This window comes from Cricetulus griseus, chromosome 8 (assembly GCF_003668045.3).
Source record: "Cricetulus griseus strain 17A/GY chromosome 8, alternate assembly CriGri-PICRH-1.0, whole genome shotgun sequence".
Classification (NCBI taxonomy): Eukaryota; Metazoa; Chordata; class Mammalia; order Rodentia; family Cricetidae; genus Cricetulus; species Cricetulus griseus.
In genome coordinates, this window is record NC_048601.1 from 54,547,638 (window position 1) to 54,566,817 (window position 19,180).

The following is a 19,180-nucleotide window of genomic DNA, read 5'->3' on the forward strand; positions in this document are numbered from 1 at the left end:
CTGAAAGGAAGAAAGGATGGATGATGGCTATATAGATGAGCAGATGGATAGAAGGATGGATGGATGGATGATGGCTATATAGATGAACACATGGATGGATGGATATAAGGATAGATGGATGGGTGAGTGTATAGATGAAAAGATGGCTAGAAAGATGGATGGGTGATGGCTATATAGATGAACATAGATAGAAAGATGAATGGACGGATAGAACTCTCAGAGCACCCCTAGAGTCCTGGAGGCCTCTCCTATTGCTATTTACTCAATTATGCAAAAAAGCACCTAATTCCCTTCCACCTATCTGCCCAAAATGCCTCCTGTCACCCATAGATAACCCTGTTTACCACACAGACAAACACATCTATAGAGAAATTGAACAGAAAAAGCAAGGAGGTGGGGACCACAGGCATTACGGCATTCAAAGCAAGTGTGGAGCTGTGCAGAGATGGGGGCTGAAACAAAGAAAGGCAGAGGCCTTAAGGGCTGGCAGGGAGGCCTGAGATTTTGCAAACATGACAGGAATTACATGAATCATCTGATTGAAACCCAACCTTCATTTCTTACTAAAAGGCAGAGGCGTTTTTTTTTTTTTTTTTTTTTTTTTTTTTTTTTTTTTCAAGAAGAAAACAAGATTGCAACGATAGCAGAACCACAGCCAGTTTTCTAAAAGCATTCCACCACTTAATACACTTTCAAAACAGAACACTTGAAGCCCACAGCAGCCTGGCCTCGAGGACTCTGCCTCTAATATTCCTCCTGTCCACCCAAGTTGTGCACTCTCAACTGTCACCAAACACTGAAACAGAAAGCTGAGGAGACTCCAAGGCAGGGAAGTCAGCAAAGGTCATTAAGGAAGACATCGAACAATCACCCTGACAATGGTGCTAGCAAGTGGCATCCTGCTGGCCATATACATTACCCCCTCCCCACCTACATCTGCACTGATAGTGACCTCAGGGTTCCCAGCCACAGCTGTGTGAGGCTGTCTCTTGTCCACTGGAGAGTGCAGCTGAGGTCCCTGTGCACCTCCAGCCATCTGCCCAAAGTGTCCAGCAAGTCAGCAGTGCATGGCCCAGCAACTAGTGAAGCTCCCCTCTCCCTGAGATGTGCACACACTGTCCTCACCAAAGTGCTCCCAGAAAGAAAAGACAAGGGGAGTCTGACATGCACACTGCCTCCTGGGCTGGACCGATTACCATGAGCTTCCTTGGAATCTCTGAAATTCTAGGAGAGTCTATCCATGGTACCAGGATGCTAGAGAATGCCTGGCTCCTCTCTGCCCTCTTTCCCCTTTGTCCAATACTCTAGAAGAAGCCACAGCCTCCAAGAGGATCTGCCAGCTAGTTGCAGTTCACATTCCATCTCCCTGTGATCCCACGTGGCCTCAGGTGGCTGGCTTTGTGTTGATACTGGAAACTCCTGGGCCTCTTGATTATTTCTACATGCAGCAAGGCGTGTCCTGGCACATGGGTGGGGTGCCTTGATGGATGCTAGTTTGACGAATGACACCACTGAAGATCCCTCTTAAGACTAGGACACTTATCTACTTGGGTCAACTTGAAACACACGAGACTAGAAGAGTCTCCTTCCTCCCCTTTTGAAGAAATTCTCTACACTGCAACTGGTTTGCTTTTGTCAAGGTCAAAGAAGAGCATGCGTCCCGAAGCCTTGCTATATCAGGCCCTGGAAGCCACTCACTAAATCCCCATCTATGCATTCATTTTTCTCTCCCTAGAAATCTATACCTGTCAGCCTGGCTTTAGACCCTTATGTGGGTTGTGATGTGAGCCAGGTGGAATTCTGCAACATGCTAGCTCTGGTGGCTCCCATATAAGAAGCAAGGCAATTAGTGTGCCAGGTGACCTCCACCTGACTCAACGCCTAGCTGCCTCCAGTGCTACCTAAGCCACCATCTGCACCCTGTGGTGTCTGGAGAGGCACAGGGCAACCAGACTTAGGCATGGTGGCACCAAGGGGGTGATTAGAAAATGCAGGAGGCTTGGCTCTTAATAAACTACACTTATTAAAACACTGGAAATCCAGGTGTGTGTGTGTGTGTGTGTGTGTGTGTGTGTGTGTGTGTGTGTGTGTGTGTGTGTGTGTGTGTGTTATAACAAATACAATTCCAGTTTTAAAATGATACTGTTTTAAATGCTTACAAATATACCAGCTACTGGGGTAGGACCTCCATGGGCACAGTTCATGGGAATTCCATATGCTTAAATATACTTTAAATAAAGTTTGAACTCCTAAAAATCCAGAGGAGCCATAATTCCTCTGAGGCCACAGTGCCAAGGGCATGTCAGTACTGTGCTCCTGGATCCCTGCAACTATGAGCTGAAACAAACCTCCTTCCACTACAAAATGTCGGGGTTCAGTATTCTGACATGGCAACAGGAAACAGACTAAGGACCACGGGGTCCTTAAGATGCCAGGTGTTCTTTCCCTGCTTCCTGACAGAGTGTTCTGAGTCCACGGAAGCCATGCCTGCTGAGCTTTGCTGGAAGTTACTGGGAAGCTTCTAAATGTCTTCAAATGAGATTATTTCATAAGCAAACACTGCAATTCTTCAGCCCAGTGCCCTCTTTGAGGTTCTGGTGTTGAGTAAGCTTCCTGGTACTATATCAAATGCCAGAGGTAATCAACTTACAAAGAAAAAGGGTTCATTTTGGCTCACCATTTTGGAGGTTTCTGTCCACAGACTGTGGGCCCTACTGCTTTCAGCCAGCAACAAAGCATCATGGGCAGAAGGCAAAGTGGAACAAAGACATTTATTTACCTCATGGCCATGGTGCAAAAGAGGAGAAGGGAGAGCCAGAGTCCTGATAGCCTCCTTCAAGGGCATGCCCTCAGCCCAGAAGACCTCTCACCAGCAACCCCAGCAGTTCCCATAGAGGGGGCTGTGAAAGGCAGAGGAAGCCTTCTCTTGTTTGAGGGACATTTATTCAAACCATAGCAGGTGCCTTTGGATTTTCAGTGAACTCTCACCTTTTGTTAGAACTGGAAGAGGTGATGGCATAGGCTGCCATCCAAATCTCTCAGCCCCAGATAAACCAGCAGTTTGGAGCAGCCCTTAACAGCTATTCCAAATTTAAGTCAGGAGGAGTAATTAATGTCTCCTATGAATGTATGAAGTAAAAAAAAGCATGCCACCAAATCCCCAAATATGTAATATGTTTTTAAAATGCACACACCCACTCACACTTAATTTATGTATGCTTGAAAAAGGAATGTGGGTCATTGCAGAAAAATAGAGACAAGCATAAAGAAAAGAAAATCTACCCACTGTGAGCATCAATATCTACTTTCTTCCAGTTTCTTCCTTGCTATATATATATTTAAATTTGTTTACATTTTTTCATTTCTACGTAAGTAGAAATCACCATGTAATTAATCATAATTATGTTGTGTGTTTCATTTTTGACTCCTGCTTTCAATTCCTTCACATCGTTCCATGAACATTTCCAGAGTTGTTGCCTCTGGGGACAAAGGAGAGAACATGAGAGAAAGCCCCTAGCCCAGCATTAGGAGCCTGGGAGGCCTAGAAAATAGCTAGAATACTGAGATGTGACATATGAGCCACCAGAGCAGACATCACTAACCACAGCCTGTTGAACTCAGAGCAGACATCACTAATCACTCACAGTCTCTTAAACTCAGAGCAGACATCACTAATCACTCACAGCCTCTTAAACTCAGAGCAAATATCACTAGGCAACCATAGCTCCCTTTCCTACCAAACCCAGGCAGCCTAGGAGCCTTTTTCAGCCCTGTGCTCTAGCCAGCCACACGTTGTATTCCTGCACTGGGCTCATCTTTGAAAAGGCCACTTTTAAGCAGCTCCAATTTACAATCTCCCCCTAGAACTAAGTTATCATTGCTTAGATCATTCATTTTTAGCACACAATGAATCCACAGTTAGGTCTTTTGTATTTTGTTTGGACCTTCATTAAAAAGCTCTATGGAACAATGGGTTAAGGCCGTTGAAGTCAGGGTCTTGTGGTATCCAGTGAACAAAGCTTGTCCCTCCTGCATGACTGGCAGCAGGGCACTGCTTCATCTGGAACCAGTCCCTCTCAATTCCTAGGCCTTCGGGACAGAAGAATGCCACCACACTACATTCAAAACAACTGCAGGCTGCAGGTAATGAGCCCTGTGGTGACTGTCGCAGTGTCTGGCATTGTCCATTTCTCTGAGCATGAACTTCAGTAGAGCCTCCAGCACGCAGGTAATTACATTCCAAAGTGGGCCCACCCTGAAGTCATTCAGCTAGAAAATTACAAGCCACTGCAAGGACGAGCTTCCATATGAGCGAGCAAAGGAAAATTCAGCATCCAGCAGCCTGGGGTGCCCAGCAGCTCCATGCATTTTACCACATGACCTAGCATGATGCCAGCATCTCTCAATGAACATTCAACTCACTCCCCCACCATGGTTTGCCTGCCCAATCTAGCCTGCTGAGCCTGCAGGTTCTGCCAAGCTGGTGCTCCCACCCCCAGCTATCCAAACTAGCCCCAGGAGGCCTGCAGTCAATTGGTATGCCTGTAAGCAGGGTAGCAGAGACTACACAGCAGACCATACAGTCCCCAGGCATGGGAGACATGCTGGGTCACACTCACTCCTGCCACCATTGGCTGTGGGACCTATCAACATCATCTCATCTCCCCACCCACTTTGGTCTGGTCCCTGCTTCCTTGTGGAGCACCAGTTTCAGGGTGGCTCCCCACTAGGATCTTGGGACAATCATCCTGATATCTGATGAGCCTCCTCTTAGGTTACTCCATTACATGTGGCTGTCCTGAGGAAGACCCAGGTACAGCCTCCAGTCTGGATATCTGCAAGTAAAGGAAATCTCCAACATGCCCAAGAGCACCATGTCTCCCAGGGAGTATTTTATCTTGACTGTCACATGCTCAACCCAGGATCACTCTGCACACAGCATGCTTCCTGAGCTGAAAAGTTGTGATTAGGTCATGGGTTAGCCTGCCTCCATCCTAGGCTTGAAAGCCATCTTATAGTGAAGACAAACTAGGTTCATTCCTATTTATCATTAAATCTGTTTCTCAAGGATTGTGCTATGCCGCAGCTATAACCTTAACTACAAATGGTTCTGTACTGCCTATTCCAGGAAATGGCAACCCCGCCTTTGTTTCAAAAAGTTGTTATAACCATCTTGCCACCCTGCCTTTGTTTCAAAGATTATTATAACCATTTGTTGTTATGACTACCTTGTCTTCCTCACATCCAATGCTGACCTCTTGAACACCTCCTCAGGAGGAGACAGCCCTTGCACACAAATAAGAAAGCTTGCCTTAATTAATTTGGCCGAGATGATTTGAGTCTATCATCAAATCTTCGGAATTAACACAGCGGCAGAAAACCGAGGGTGAAAAGATGGAGTTTTAGGGGCTGCAGAGACAGCTCAGTGGTTAAGAGCACTGGCTGCTCCTGCAGAGGACACAGGTTTGGTTCCCAGCACCTACCTGGTGGCTCACAATCATCTGTAACTACAGCTATAGAGGATCTGATACCTTCTTCTAGCCTATGCAGGCACCCCACACATGTGGTATACACATACATGCAGGCAAACACTCATACACATTAAATAAAACAGTTTTTAAAAGATGGAGATCAAGCACAGTGCTTTTCTTAAAGCTGTAATTCCTTATTTGCATGCCCAAAACTTTACAAATACCCTAAAGCCTTTCAGATTAGGAAAAACAACATTAGGGTATCAAAATTCTGTTCTCTCCTCTAACAGCAAAGAAGATGAACACGGGCTCTTACAAATGCCAGGTACATGCTCTACCTCTGAGCTACATCTCCAGCTCTCTGTTTACTTTTTGAGACTAAGGCTGGCCAGGCTGGCCTTGAACTCACTCCATGGCCCAATCAGATCCTGACCTCATGATCCTCCTGCCTGAGGCTCCCGAGTAACTAGGCTTACAGGTAGGTTTGTACCACCAGGCCCAGCTCCAAATTCCTTATATATATAGACTAGGAGAGTCAACATGTTCCCAACCCTTATCTCTAACTCCACACAGGTCGATGTCACACAGACTGGCAGGCCTGTGTGATTTCCCAATGTGAAACAGTCACGAATATCAAAAAGTACAAACAGTCCAGCTATCCTGCTTGAATGACCATGACACAGTGAATACCACCCTCCACGTCAGTTGGGGAACGACACAGGCCCATGCACATAGGTGCCTTTTTGTCTCCAGCTAGAGCAGCCAGGGTCCATCTTCTGTGACAATTACTCATTTTCTTCAAAGTCTCCCCTATGTATATAGGTAGATAATAACATGTTTAGGGCCACCTGTATTTAAACCTTCATACACAGAGACTTATCATAAGGGCCGTTGATGCCAGCTTCCTTTTAACGTGGTTTGGGATCTTGGGTATACTGCAGCACATGGGACAGTATTCATCTGTAGGAATATTCTACATTTTCTCTCTCCATCCTCCCCTCTTGGGACACGTGGACCATGTCCAGCTGGATGTGATACAGGTCCCATGGCTCTAGACATTTTTGTGCATCCTGGTGATGGAGGAAAAGCTGGGGCATGCTTAATATGAAAGGATCAAAATGAAGGTGCTTGCATGTGTTAAAAATGAGAGGGAAAGCTAGAAAGTCATGAAAGCAGGCTTCTTAACACCTTGCCTGATAATGACCATCTCAAAAGACTCTGCCAGAGCCACAAGCTTGCACAGTGGATTGAGCAGCCTCATGCAAAAAGGAGTCCTTCAAGGATTTTTGCCTACCGACTCTTTGTTCAACCTGGGGCTGGTGCCACACAGGTATTGGTCATTGTGACCGAGGATTATTGCTTTGAAATATCTAAGGTAATCCTCATTCTTATGCTGAAAAAAACATGCCCTGTCTCTGCCTCCTGGAGCACACACATGGTCCCCCTTCAGTGCCAGTATCCTCTCGCTGCTTTTCATTTAAGGGGAGGAAGAGCAGAGTAGCCTGCGTTACCAGGTCCTGACAAACTACTTTCTAAAGAGCAACAATTTGCACGGCTGCCAGCTGGGGTGAGTATGCCACAGTTAAGACCAGCGTTGGTCAGTGGGTCATACCTTGAGGAACGGTGGGCCAACACAGCAGAAGGAAACTGGGTCCTGAGCACGTATGTGGGACAGAGGTATCTTTCGAACTTCAACAGTTCACCTCCATCTTACTGGAGCTGCTACGTCTTGAGTTCTTTTTGCTACAGTGCCAACTTGCTAGTCCTTAACAAACACAAAGCACACTGGTGAGATCCCTCACACTGGTGAGATCCTTCAGGTGTGAAGGAGTTAGTGTACCCAGGATCACTTACTTCCTGACTCCTGACAACAAGTGGTTGACTCTCTTGTTACCTCACATATGGCACGAGGGTGACAGTAGACACAGCACTGAGAACTACAAGACAGGAAGCACACAGTGAAGCTGGCAACCGCTGTGTCCCTGTTGCTGAAGCCCTGGCCCCATCTGCTTGTCTTCCTGAGCCAGAGGAAACAGCTCTCGTGCTGGTCACATGTGGTAACATGTCTTCCTGCACAACTGATCCGACAACCCTTTATCTGTTCCAGTGGAAACCACTCTCAAGTGTGGGAGTGGAGGCTACCCACAGATGGGTCTGGGAACCAGCCAGAGCTTGGCTTCACCCTGAGGGGCCTGAGTACTGTAGCAGGTAAGAAAGCCCCAAGAAACTGGAGCTCATCAGACCCTAGTTGGCCTCAGCTGAGAAGAGGAGAGGGGAGCATTGGAGAGGGAAGATAAGGGCCAGGGAGGCACACTGGTACTGTGCTTGGAGCCAGCTTTGTTTCCCTGAATTTTGTATGTAAAATTCTACCCTGCAACAAGCTCCTTGAGTAACATGGTAAACAAATCAAAACAGCTTCAGGAAGTCCCTGAAACTGACCAGTTTCACTAGGCTCCTCCATGTCAGAGCAGGCAATAAAAGCTAAGAGAACCTCCCAGACAGAAGAAAGCTGAGCTGCATTGAAGACTCTCAGAAGCTGCAAAGATTCCCGAGACCAGACCAGCTGCCTGGAAGAAGCAGAAACCCGCTAAGCTGCGTGAAAGAGGTGTAGGCCAACCAAGGAACCTAGGATACTCTCCAAGTTACCAGCAGGCTGTACAATGTGCTCCAGGTTCCCAGCTTTGTGAGCTGTCACTATACTGGGTTGGGCTTTGGTGATGCAGCTGTCTTTTTCCTGCTGCTAGAAGTGACCCCTCACCTATATTCCTGTAAGCAACTCCACCCAACAGAACTCATTGGTTCACCAAACTGGACTTTGGTGGTATCTATGCTTTGGTCTGTCATAGGATCCCTAATCTGGGGTGAGTAGACATGTGTGTTGTGTCTCCCCAGGGAACATTTTGTCACACAATAGTGTAGTAGTTTTATCTCCATGGTGAGGTACTGGGAGGGTGGACATAGCTCAATGCGGGTGTTCAGTTAGAAGAAGGGGCCATCAGGGTAGCTAGGGCCAATGGAGAGGGATGACTGAAGCTTGGAGACCTTGTAAGGAGAGACCAGAGACACGGGTGTTCCCTGGTTCTTACCCAGAGCCAGCAGCAGATGCAGCCCTTGATCCTTGGACTGGAGCCATGAGCTAAGACAAGCCTCCTGTTTAGTAAGGTTTGCAGCACGAAGCACTACAGGATTAGCCATAGCCACAGACTACTGCAGTTAATTACAAAGGGTGATGCATTTTCCAATATATATATATGTGTGTGTGTGTGTATGTGTATGTGTATGTGTATGTGTATGTGTATGTGTATATGTATATGTATATGTATATATTATTTTTTTTCCCTAGTGGAAACGAAACCTCAGGCAAGTGACCAGAAGGCTGCTCTGGCTACAGCTGCAACCTGATGCAGGAGAACCCATACATATCACCAGCCTGAGACCTACAGCTGTTAGTCCTTTATTTCTTTGTTAATAAAAACTGGCTGAAAGGGTTAGGGATGAGGTTCCGTGGTAAAGCCTTTGCCTAACATGCTTGAGGCCCTGGCTTCCATTTCTATGACTGAGCGAGGGGGAAAAAGAGCCACTGAGGACTTTGTCTGATCAGGAGCTATCTTAGGCTCTGAGAACACGTTTGAATTAGATACAGATCTTACTGTGCCGGACACAGCAGCAAGTGAGAGGAGAGCTAGCCAGCTGAATGTATTAGGATACAAGGACATTATGTCCTGTCCCTCAGGACACGGAACTGCTTCCTGGAGTAGTGGAGACGCTAGAGTTTAAATTTAAAGCGACACAGTGGGTGCCAAGACACAGAAGTGAGTTCTGTGGCCGTGAAGGGTTGTCCAGTTCAAAAGGGGTAGGGGAGGAGGTTAAATGCATTTCCTCACAAAGAGCTTAAAAACGTTTTAGGAGAGGGCGTCTCCACCTTGAATGAATACTGTGACATGCATACCTGCATCACATGACATCCCATAAATACCACAGTTTTAATTTTCTTAGTGCTTTAAAATTTAGAAAATGAAAACAGCAAAAAAGAATTAAGAGATCCTGCCACGTGTCATTTTACAAGAAGTCAGTCTAAGACAGATCACATAACAGGATGGTGTCCTATAAGATGGCATCACTCAGTGCCATCGTAGCCATTTCTCTTTTGTGAAAGTACACACGAGATGGCATGATGAAACCGACTAACAGGTACTTCTCAGAGCATGCTTTTTGTTAAGCAGCACACGACTGCACCATGTCTAAGAGTTTAGTAAGAGGCATTTTTCTCCCTTCAGGCTCTACCTGGTCACTGTAGTAAAACGCAAAAGGCAATGAGCAGCCCGAGAGTGCTGGGGCCCGGAGCACTATAATACTGAGAGGAACAGACATCCGGGTTCCCTCATTAAGCTTAATTATCCTCTCCACATTTCTTTCCTCCTGTACTCTCTGAGAGGTGCAGAAAACATGTCAGTTCCAGTGAAGGGGAAGGGTAATTGCCTTCCATAAACCAGCTTAGAAACTTCTCTGGAGATTATTACTCTTCCAGTATCAGGCGTCTCCTGTCTCAAACCCATTTGGTGTGTTTTGGGGATGCAACCTCTGGAAGTGGTCTGTCTTCAGAGAAAGTGGCTCTGCACTGATTGGGGCTAGGAGACCAGACCCCTCATTAGCATGTGGAATCTCTTCAGAGGGCTCACCAGGGCCCTGGCTGGCTCCAGAAAGGATCCGATGCCAAAGGGCTCCTTGGAGCAGCATCCAGATCAATATCGGGAACTGGCCTTCTGGGAAATCATTAATGGTCTGTGGGAAATCACGTGATGCATTAATGAAGAGCTTCACAGCTGTCTGAGAATCCCGAAAAAGGATAGCCAGAGGCCAGGTGTCGGTGGTGGGACTAACTGACTCCACTGCCCTTACAGCTCCTTCCCAAGCCGAGCATCCTTGCTGACTGGTGGGAAGAAAGGGGCTGTCCTAGTTCTTGCTTCTAATGGTAGCTGCCCCTCTCCAGGCTAGGGAGAAGGGGTGCCCTGGTCCAGCTGTACCTGACTTTCCCCAGACACCGGCCAAACTCACAGCAAACCACAGCTGATGAGTGATGCATCTGAAACATTTCAACCCCATATGAACCACATGGGAAGAGAACAACACTCTCACAGAGGGCAGCTTTTGAACGGAGACAGAGCAAAAAGAAATTTGAGGGGATCTGGAGGCTCAATCACTTGGATGAGCTCTCTATTTGGTCGAGCCCATGTGATGAATCCATGCGTGCAGAATACCATCTCTCAGCCTCTAAGATGGCATTTAATGACATTGCAACACAGCAGGAAAATGCTGTATATGGCCAGGTTCACCCAATGCCTAGGCTCTTAGTGTGAGGGCCTGGTGGCAGGTGGTGCAAACCACCAGTCTGTCCACTTTCCAGATGAGAGCCCTCAGGCCTGGGGGGGGGGGTCTCACCCAAGGCGGGTTCCTGTGCAGAGCTGGGAGCCAGCGCCGTGGTTTCCTTTGTTCCTGTGGTCACCCATTTATGGCAGCTCTCTCACACCCTGCCTTCGAACACGGCTTACTTCCAAGATTTACTTTTAGTAATTTAAGTTATGTGTATGTGTGGGGTTATGTGCATGCCAGCGTAGTGTCTGCAGAGGACATGAGATCCCCGAAAGCGACAGTTCCAAGTGGTTGTGTACTGCCCGGTTTGGGTGCTGGGAACTGAACCCTGTTCTTCAGCAAATTCTCCTACCACTAAGACATCTCTCCAGCCACATTAGTTCTTTAAGAGGTAGAATTAAAGTGGGGAGACAGAAGATATATAAAAAAAAAAAGCAAGCAAAGATGAATAGCACTGAATCAAAACAGCTGTTTGCGAAAGTCACAAACAGGCAGGCGAACGCTGAGGTCAGGGCAAAATCCACCTGGAGCCATGTGACAAAACGATGGCACTAAGTGGCTGGATGGAAGTCAAGCCTACAAAGTGGCCTCAGTGACCTCAGTGGATGGGGAGCCAGAAAGCCTCATTGCCAGTGGACTTCGAGGCCTGCAAAGTCTCAGGGCCTAGTTCAGCTCTGGCCAGTGGGTTCCTATCCAGAGCCAACTCAAATGTCACTTCTGCTCAAAGCTGACCTGGCTACCATGGTTGTCGGCTGACCCTCTCTCCCTCTGCTCCCTGACCCCTGTTCCTTGCCAACTGCCACCTCTCTGGGAACAACTCCCTTCCCCTGCCAAGGTCACCTGTATGTGTCTCCACGTGTCCATGAGCAAGCCAGGTTTCCCCACTGCACCCCCACCCCCCACTATGGATTGAACTAGGTCATTTTAGGAGAGCCGCCCAACTTCTCAGAGTGTGGGACGCTAGCAATCATTGCTAGAGCCAATAAGTCTACCCATTTATCAAGGGTTTGTAATGAAAATGTTCGTAAAATACAGAGGTGGTTTTATTGGCAGCAGCAGAAAAAGCCTGCCCCAGAGAAGCAGGTGGAGGAAGGGCCCTGGAAGGGGAAGATGTGACAGCAGTTGGGCCAAGCCATCCTCAAGAGCCCCTGGGAGGAGGTGGGCTGGAATGGAATCCCTGGTATATTGGCCTCTGCAGGGCATCCCTACTCCCAGGGAGGACAAAACATCCAACACAGAGCTCAGAAGAATGCTGGTGAGGGCGGGTCTGTGTCTCACAGCCACAGTACACAGATGCTTCCTAAAGGTTCTGCTGGGGAGATGGGCCCAGATCACAGAAGCAGTGCAACTCAGAAACCAAGATAACAGGGAAGCAGATAGGGCTACTGAGCCTGGTCGCTTCAGCAGGAGGCTCCCTGCCATCCTATAAGAAGGCGATGGGCTTCATCTTATGTAATCTTTTTTTTTTTTTTTTTTCCTGGAAGGAAAACAGCATGAACTCCCCAAGGCTGCAGATGGCTCCAAGTTCTGGGTGGTGAAATGCCAAGCGGATGGCAGCGAGCAATTAGGAATTTATGGAGCATGCAGAGAGGTGGGGAAAATGTCCCCATCTAGACATGTGATGGAGCCTCTGAGCTCAGCTGTGACCTAAATGGCCAGCTGTATTAGGCTGGCCTCAAGAGAGCAGACGCTGGATTTGGACACTCATGCAGGGTGGACAAAGTGTGGACAACAGGTTGTCCAAACCTGCCATCCCTAAGCGTGAGACCTCAGCCACCAAGCCTTTCCAAGCTCCAGTCTTCTATCAAATAGGACTGGCGGACCACAACTAGAGAGATGGCTTAGCAAATAAGAGCACTGGCTGCTCTCCCAGAGGACCCAGGTTCTGCTCTCCCAGAGGACTCGGGTTTGATTTCCAGCACTCCAAGGTGGCTCACAACCATTTGTAACTCCAGTCCCAGGGGATCTGACACCATCTTCTAACCTCTGCAGGCACTGCACACAAGTGGTACACATACATACATGCAGGCAAAACATCCATACACATAAAAAGATAAGAATATTAAATGAGACTGTAGTGCCCGTTTCCCATTTTGAGAAGACTATGGCCCACATACAAAAAAAAAAAAAAAAAAAAAAAACAAACAAAAAAAAACTATGGGTCACACACACAGCCTGGTGTTAGAGACAGAGCGTAGATTCCAAAGCTGGTAGCTATGGGCTCAGGTTGTATTGCTGCGACTCAGTGGTGTGTGCCTGAGACCTACTTCCTACAGCAATAAAATAGAAGAATTATGTTAATCACCTGGCAGGAAGTACAAGAGCCAGAGCCACAAGACCCAAGAAGTATCCAGCAGCACAGCACACACTGGCCTCTGAGTAGCTTGTGTCACTTTGCCAAAACTAACACAGGCTTAAATAAAAACTGAGACAGAAGAAGCCTAAGAAAGACATGTATTCAAGGAACACATGCCTTCCATACCTCTCTTGAGGTGAACCGTGGAGGTTCTCTGAAGTTGTTATCTCAGTGGAGAGAACTCGGCCATGCCCACTTTTGGTATGCAATGTACCAGATAAGCAGACAGGGTAATGAGAGAGAGACTGCCAAGAATCCCCCTCTGTGATGCTCTCCAACCTCTCAGGACAGAAAGCTGGTCTCAACCCCAGATCCTGGCATGGGCACCAGTGTCTTCTCTATCTGCCTTTCTCCTAGCTGAGGGCTCTTGGAAGGTAGGCCTGTGGCCTTTAAGATTTTTCTTTTCTTCTTCTCCTTCTTTCTTCTTCTTCTTCTTCTTCTTCTTCTTCTTCTTCTTCTTCTTCTTCTTCTTCTTCTCCTCCTCCTCCTCCTCCTCCTCCTCCTCCTCCTCCTCCTCCTCCTCCTCCTTCTTCTCCTTCTTTTTGTTTGTTTTTTGAGACAGGGTTTCTCTGTGTAGCTTTGTAGACGAGGCTGGCCTTGAACTCATAGAGATCCACTGCCTCTGCTTCCCAAGTGCTGGGACTAAAGGTGTGCACCACCACTGTCCAGAAAGGTTTCTACATCCCTAAGTCCCAGTACAAGGTTTGCCATATAGTGGATGATCAAGAAATATTTGTTAGTAGCCAGGTGAATTTGTTGGTGACAAGCATGTTTGTCTATCTAGCCACCTCTGGCCTACATTAAGATGCCTGCTGCTGGAGTTCACTGGGGCTGGCGATGGGGAAAATGTCTAATGCCTTCTAGAGCCAGAGTTATGCTTAGGCAGCAAGCAGCTGGGGCCGCTGTGTCACTTCTTCAAAGTGTTAAGCTATAGCAGCAGAGGCAACAGCAGTGAGAGGGTGTGTGGAGGGTTCCAGTTGGGTCAGAAACGATAGAAACAACTAAAATAATCAAGGATGGCAGAAGTAGAGAGAAGGCAGAGAGCCGGCTGACACCACAACCATACAACTGGCTCCCCACTATCTGCTGATGGTGTTCCAGCTGAGGCATCTGGGCATCAGATACGAGACTAACAATCATCAATTATGGAGTCAAATTCTTCCAGCTGCCAGCATCTTAGCTTAAAGAAAACACAAATATGAAAGGAATGCTTATCTCAGCCGCTAATGATTAACTTTAACAAATTTTGACAGTATTTAACAATGCTTCACTCATAAGTAAATACCCTTGGGGAGGGTTAGGTAGGTTCATCTGTCTCGGGTAGACAAAACGGGCTGAGGGATGGGCTGAGGGTGGATGGTGGGTGTACAGACCAATGCTGACAACCACCTGTGCATCTCTTCCTAGGAAGAGGGGACAGGCCATCCAGGTGTTGCTGGAAGCCTATTGACACCCAACACCCTTGTTCCTCTGAGAGGCCCTAACTCATTGAGGAAGAGTCACCCAAAGGAGTGTGACCAGCCACCCTAGCAATCTTCCCCACACTGCCTGCTTTGTAACTAAGGAGAAGAGGACATTGTCAGGCCAGGAGAGAATATGTTTGGATAGCGCCCTGGTTCCTAGTGATATTCTCTCCTGCCATTCTCCTCTCTGCCTCCTGGTTTTGGTTCATCTGGCACATGCTCTGGATGTTGGATCTCCTGCGGTCTCAGCAGTAGCATCTCTGCTTTTCTCTCTTCATTCACTTCCACTGGAAGTGTCCAAGGTCTTCCCAATACCACACAAGGCACACAAAGCCATCTCCAGCCCATCACTGTCTCTGGCCCTTGCTTCTGCCCTCACCCGGCCTCTGATGCTGTCCAGTACCCAGTGGGGCACACATCCTCTTTCACTCTGATCCCACCATCCTTCAGATCTGGCTTTCCTATACTGCCCTTCAAAACCTTCCCCTACGGTGGTCCTTAGGCAAAATGTTAGAAATACAGAAAAATCTAAAAATTAGAATGAAAATTCCCCATCAAAACTCCACACCCCAGAGCTGACCATGTCTGCACTCCCAGCCCTGCCCACCTGTATTTAAAGCACAGCTACTGTCTTAGCTGTACCACCAGGGCAGCGGGTGGAGGAACCTTGTTCTTGAAGCAATGCTGACAAACTGTGAGAGGCAGCCATCTCTCCTTGCTCCTCGCCTCAGGGGAAAGGCATGTGAGGGTCTGACGTCATCTGTGGGGCTTTGTAAAGCTGCCTGTTATCGGGTTGGGGCAGGTCCCTTCTTTCTCTGGGTACTTGGTGTTTTAAGTATTGAAAAGTGATGAGATCTTGTCAAATACCTCTTCCACATCAAGATGACTGTGTAGTTTCTGTTTCAATTAGTTGGTTTCGTTGTACATTTTCAGACATTTAACCATCCTTGCATTCCCGGGACCCATCTCATCCAGTGTAAAGATTTTTGTCTGCTTACTGTTTTCCAGTGTTACTGGATTCAGTTTGCTGGTTTTTACAGTTTATTTTTTATTTGTTATAACTGTGTGTGCATGTATAACATGGTACATGTAGTATGGAGGTCAGAAGACTAACTGCAGAGTTACTTCTCTCCTTGCACTTTTACATAGGTTCCCGGGATCAAACTCAGGTCATCAAGTTTGCATTATAGACTTCATCTTTTTTTCTTCTATCTTCATAGGAAAGGTTGACTCCGTTTTCTTTCCAGGTGATGTCTTTGGTGGCAATACTAGCCCCTGGGAATGAGTTAGGAGAATTCCCTCTCCTGTTTTTGTTGGTGGTGGCTTGGTATTCCTTTTTAGGAAGGTTTATGAAGGGCGGGCATTTCTTCTCCACTTGTCTGTTGATTTCAACAGTGAAGTTATCTGGGCATGCTCTTTTCTTTTGGGTAGATACTTGTTATTTGTTATAAGTCTACTGAGATTTCCTGTGTATTTTTGAGTCAGTTTTGGTAATCTGCATCTTCCTATAGATTTCTCCATTTTTTGCCTAAGTTATCCAATTTACTGTTCTCCCTATTTTTTTTATAATTATCTTTGTTTTTGAAAATTTGGTAATAACCTCTCTCTCATTCCTGATCCCATTATTTAAGTCTTCTCTCTGTATGTCTCTCTGTCTCTCAATCAATTTAATTTAAATTTTGTCAATTTTGTTGACGGTTTCAAATAGCCAACTGTGGATTTATTTTCTATCTTTCTCTTCTGTTCTATCATTTTCTGACCCAATCTTATTGTTTCCCCCCTCGTCTAGCTTTGGTTTGGCTTGCTCTTTGCCCGGTGTCTTAAGATAGAATTTCAGTCCCATGAGTCTCTGGTTTGAGACTCTGTACGTGACAAGGAGAGAGAAGGAAAACACAGGAACACAAAACTGTTAGGGTGGCTCTCCAATGCCCTGTAAATTCCTCGGCATCAACCTCCCTACCAGAGCCAACAGCCTCGTAATGATTCTCTCCACACCTAGTGGCTCATGTAACTGTTAGCTTAGTCCTGTCGCAGGTGCAATATGGCTGTGACCTGCTTTCCCTTTCCTAGTCTCTATATGGCTTCTCAGAGCTCAGGCTGACAGACTCTCCTGCCCAGGGAGCCATGGGGTTGTCTCACCAATGGCTGCCTCACACAGGAGACTTGCCCATCCCCAATCCAATCACCATGGCCGGGGAAAATGAAAAATAGGAAAGGCTAATTTTGGTGCCCGATGAAGCTTCTGAGCAGTCTGGGTAAAGCCCCCCCAGAAACCCGCAGGCTGGAAGTGGAGAACAGATCCCCTCTCAATGTCATGCACCGTGTGGGAGAAGGCTGAGTGGACATCAAGGTCACCCATGACCTGCTGGAATCTGTCCTCAGTGTCCGGCATCAACCTGGTTATCTGTGCTCAGCCTCTAACACACACGCCAGGTGTGCCCTTCCCCTTCCTGGCTCACGCTCCTGGGTGCAGTAGGACCCTTCTGAAAACTCCAGCAGCCCAAACACTCCTTACACCTCCATCACTTGGCTATACCTGGCCCAAAGCATCAGAACCCAGTGGTGGCTGAGATGCATAGCTGATTCTCTCATGTGAATCAGTCTGTTCGTGGAGGCGGAGGATTCCTGGCCCTTTCCAAACCTACACAGCACATCAGTCTTGTTCTCTCATGACTGTCATATGGGTGGGTGCTACAGACTCGAGTGCTATGGCCCAACCCAGAGATGGGAAGGAAGGCCGTGTGTCTGGGAACCCTCCAGAAGGTTCTCCTATGTCTTGTCAGCTATCACTGAGCCTGACAACCATCCTTCGCTGCAGATGACACTGGGAAAGAGAGGAGAGAACTATGCCTAGTTAAGAGCACCCTTGAGTTCCGCTCACCCCTGGGGCTGAAATAAGTCAGAAGGCATGGGGGAAGAACCCCAGGAAGGCTAAGTCAGAGCCCTTGCTGTCTAGAGACAGGGCTGGCTTTTGGAGTGTTCTCTATTCTGTCTGCTGCTGCCCTTGTCTTAGACTGAGACAGCACAGCAAGGGACAGCCCCACAGGCTGGGGTTTCCCCCAGGGTCCCCCAGAGAAGCACAGATGTGGAAAGGCAGACTGCTCATCCAAGTCTAAAAACTCAGCCATATGGAGCTGGGACGATTCACCCAGTTGCTTTGGGTGTATAACGCCATCCACAACATGCAACCTCAAGTGCCCCGAGATTCCAACAGCTTCCACCAAGGCCCACACACCAGGCCTAAGTCATTGCACAAGTTAAATAGACTATTAAAATGAAGCAGAATTAACCAAATGTGCAGGGTGAGGACACAGCAGGAAGGCTGCCTTCTGTATGGGGGGGGTGGGCCTTGGAGAAGCCAGCCCCGCCCACACCTTGATTTTGAATTGCCAAGCTCCAAAACTGTCAGGAAATCAATTTCAGTTTTTTAAAGTCAACCGTCTGTGGCATTTTGATAGTGGGATCCAAGCACACAAATACACCAGCCATTCCAATTTGGGCCCCCAAATCAGCCACTCCGTGCTCACCTGCCGTGTACTAGGAACTGTTCCCAAAGCCCTTTTCAGTTTGGGGGGGGGTCCCATATCTTTTCCCACCTCCATGCCAGTACAAAAGTAGCTCTCTATAGACTAGAATGTTCCTTTTTACCTCCAAGACCCAGAAGAAACCTGCCTGAATTCCTGACTCTTCTTAGCAGACTCCCCGGGGGCCTGACACTGCCTCCCTGAACAACATGCAGGGCATCTTCAAGGCAGAGATGGCATATCCTGTCTGTCTCCACAGAGAAACCAGACACAGGCGGGGTGCCTGGAGAAAGCTGTGCCATAAAGAAGGATGGTCCAGTGTGTTTGTGGACCCTCCTCTGCTGTCCTGAAAGTTACATGTGGAGTATTGAAACAGGGAAGCAAAGTCCACCCCCAGGTCCTGGCATCCGTATGGTTCCAAGGATGAAATGCAAAGCAGCTTCCATCTGCAATTACACACCCTGCATCTTCCCAGGCAGCCTCCCACACACTCGTATAAGGTTGGTCAAAGTGCTGCTACCTGGTGGGGGGCTCTTCCAGATACTCCCACTCCTGAAACGACACCCATGGCCTAGCCCTTCTGAGGACAATGTTTCCTTTCTTAAAACTCCATGGCAGGCGCTGGGGATCGCCCTCCCCAGTCATCCCCCTGAGAACACAGGGAGGCAGACTCCCGAGTTGTAACAAAAACACTTTGGTGTCTTATTTTGTTCCAGAAGTGGGGGGGAACACTGAAGAAGATGGAACAGAACACAATAGATGAATTCTTTCCTGGAGAAGCTCTTAAGTGATAAGCTCCGACACTCTGGGCTCTCACAGGCCCACAGCAGCTAGACCAAGGAGCCCTGCATTCAAACCAGGGTAAGCCAGAATAAACTTTTTCCTCTCTTAATTTTACTTGTCTCAGATATTTGACATGGCAACAGAAAAATGGCTAACAGACCCTGAGATAGTGTCATTCAAAGCACAAATCTGAAGGATAAAGCCAAGTGGAGA

At 47.6% G+C, this 19,180-nt stretch overlaps 1 protein-coding gene across 2 annotated transcripts in view; it reads right to left on the reverse strand.

The window, feature by feature from the left end:
- The window catches only part of Mgll (monoglyceride lipase), a 99,281-nt gene that overhangs the window by 70,539 nt on the left and 9,562 nt on the right, over positions 1 to 19,180 (reverse strand). The gene's annotated exons all lie outside the window — the stretch shown is intronic.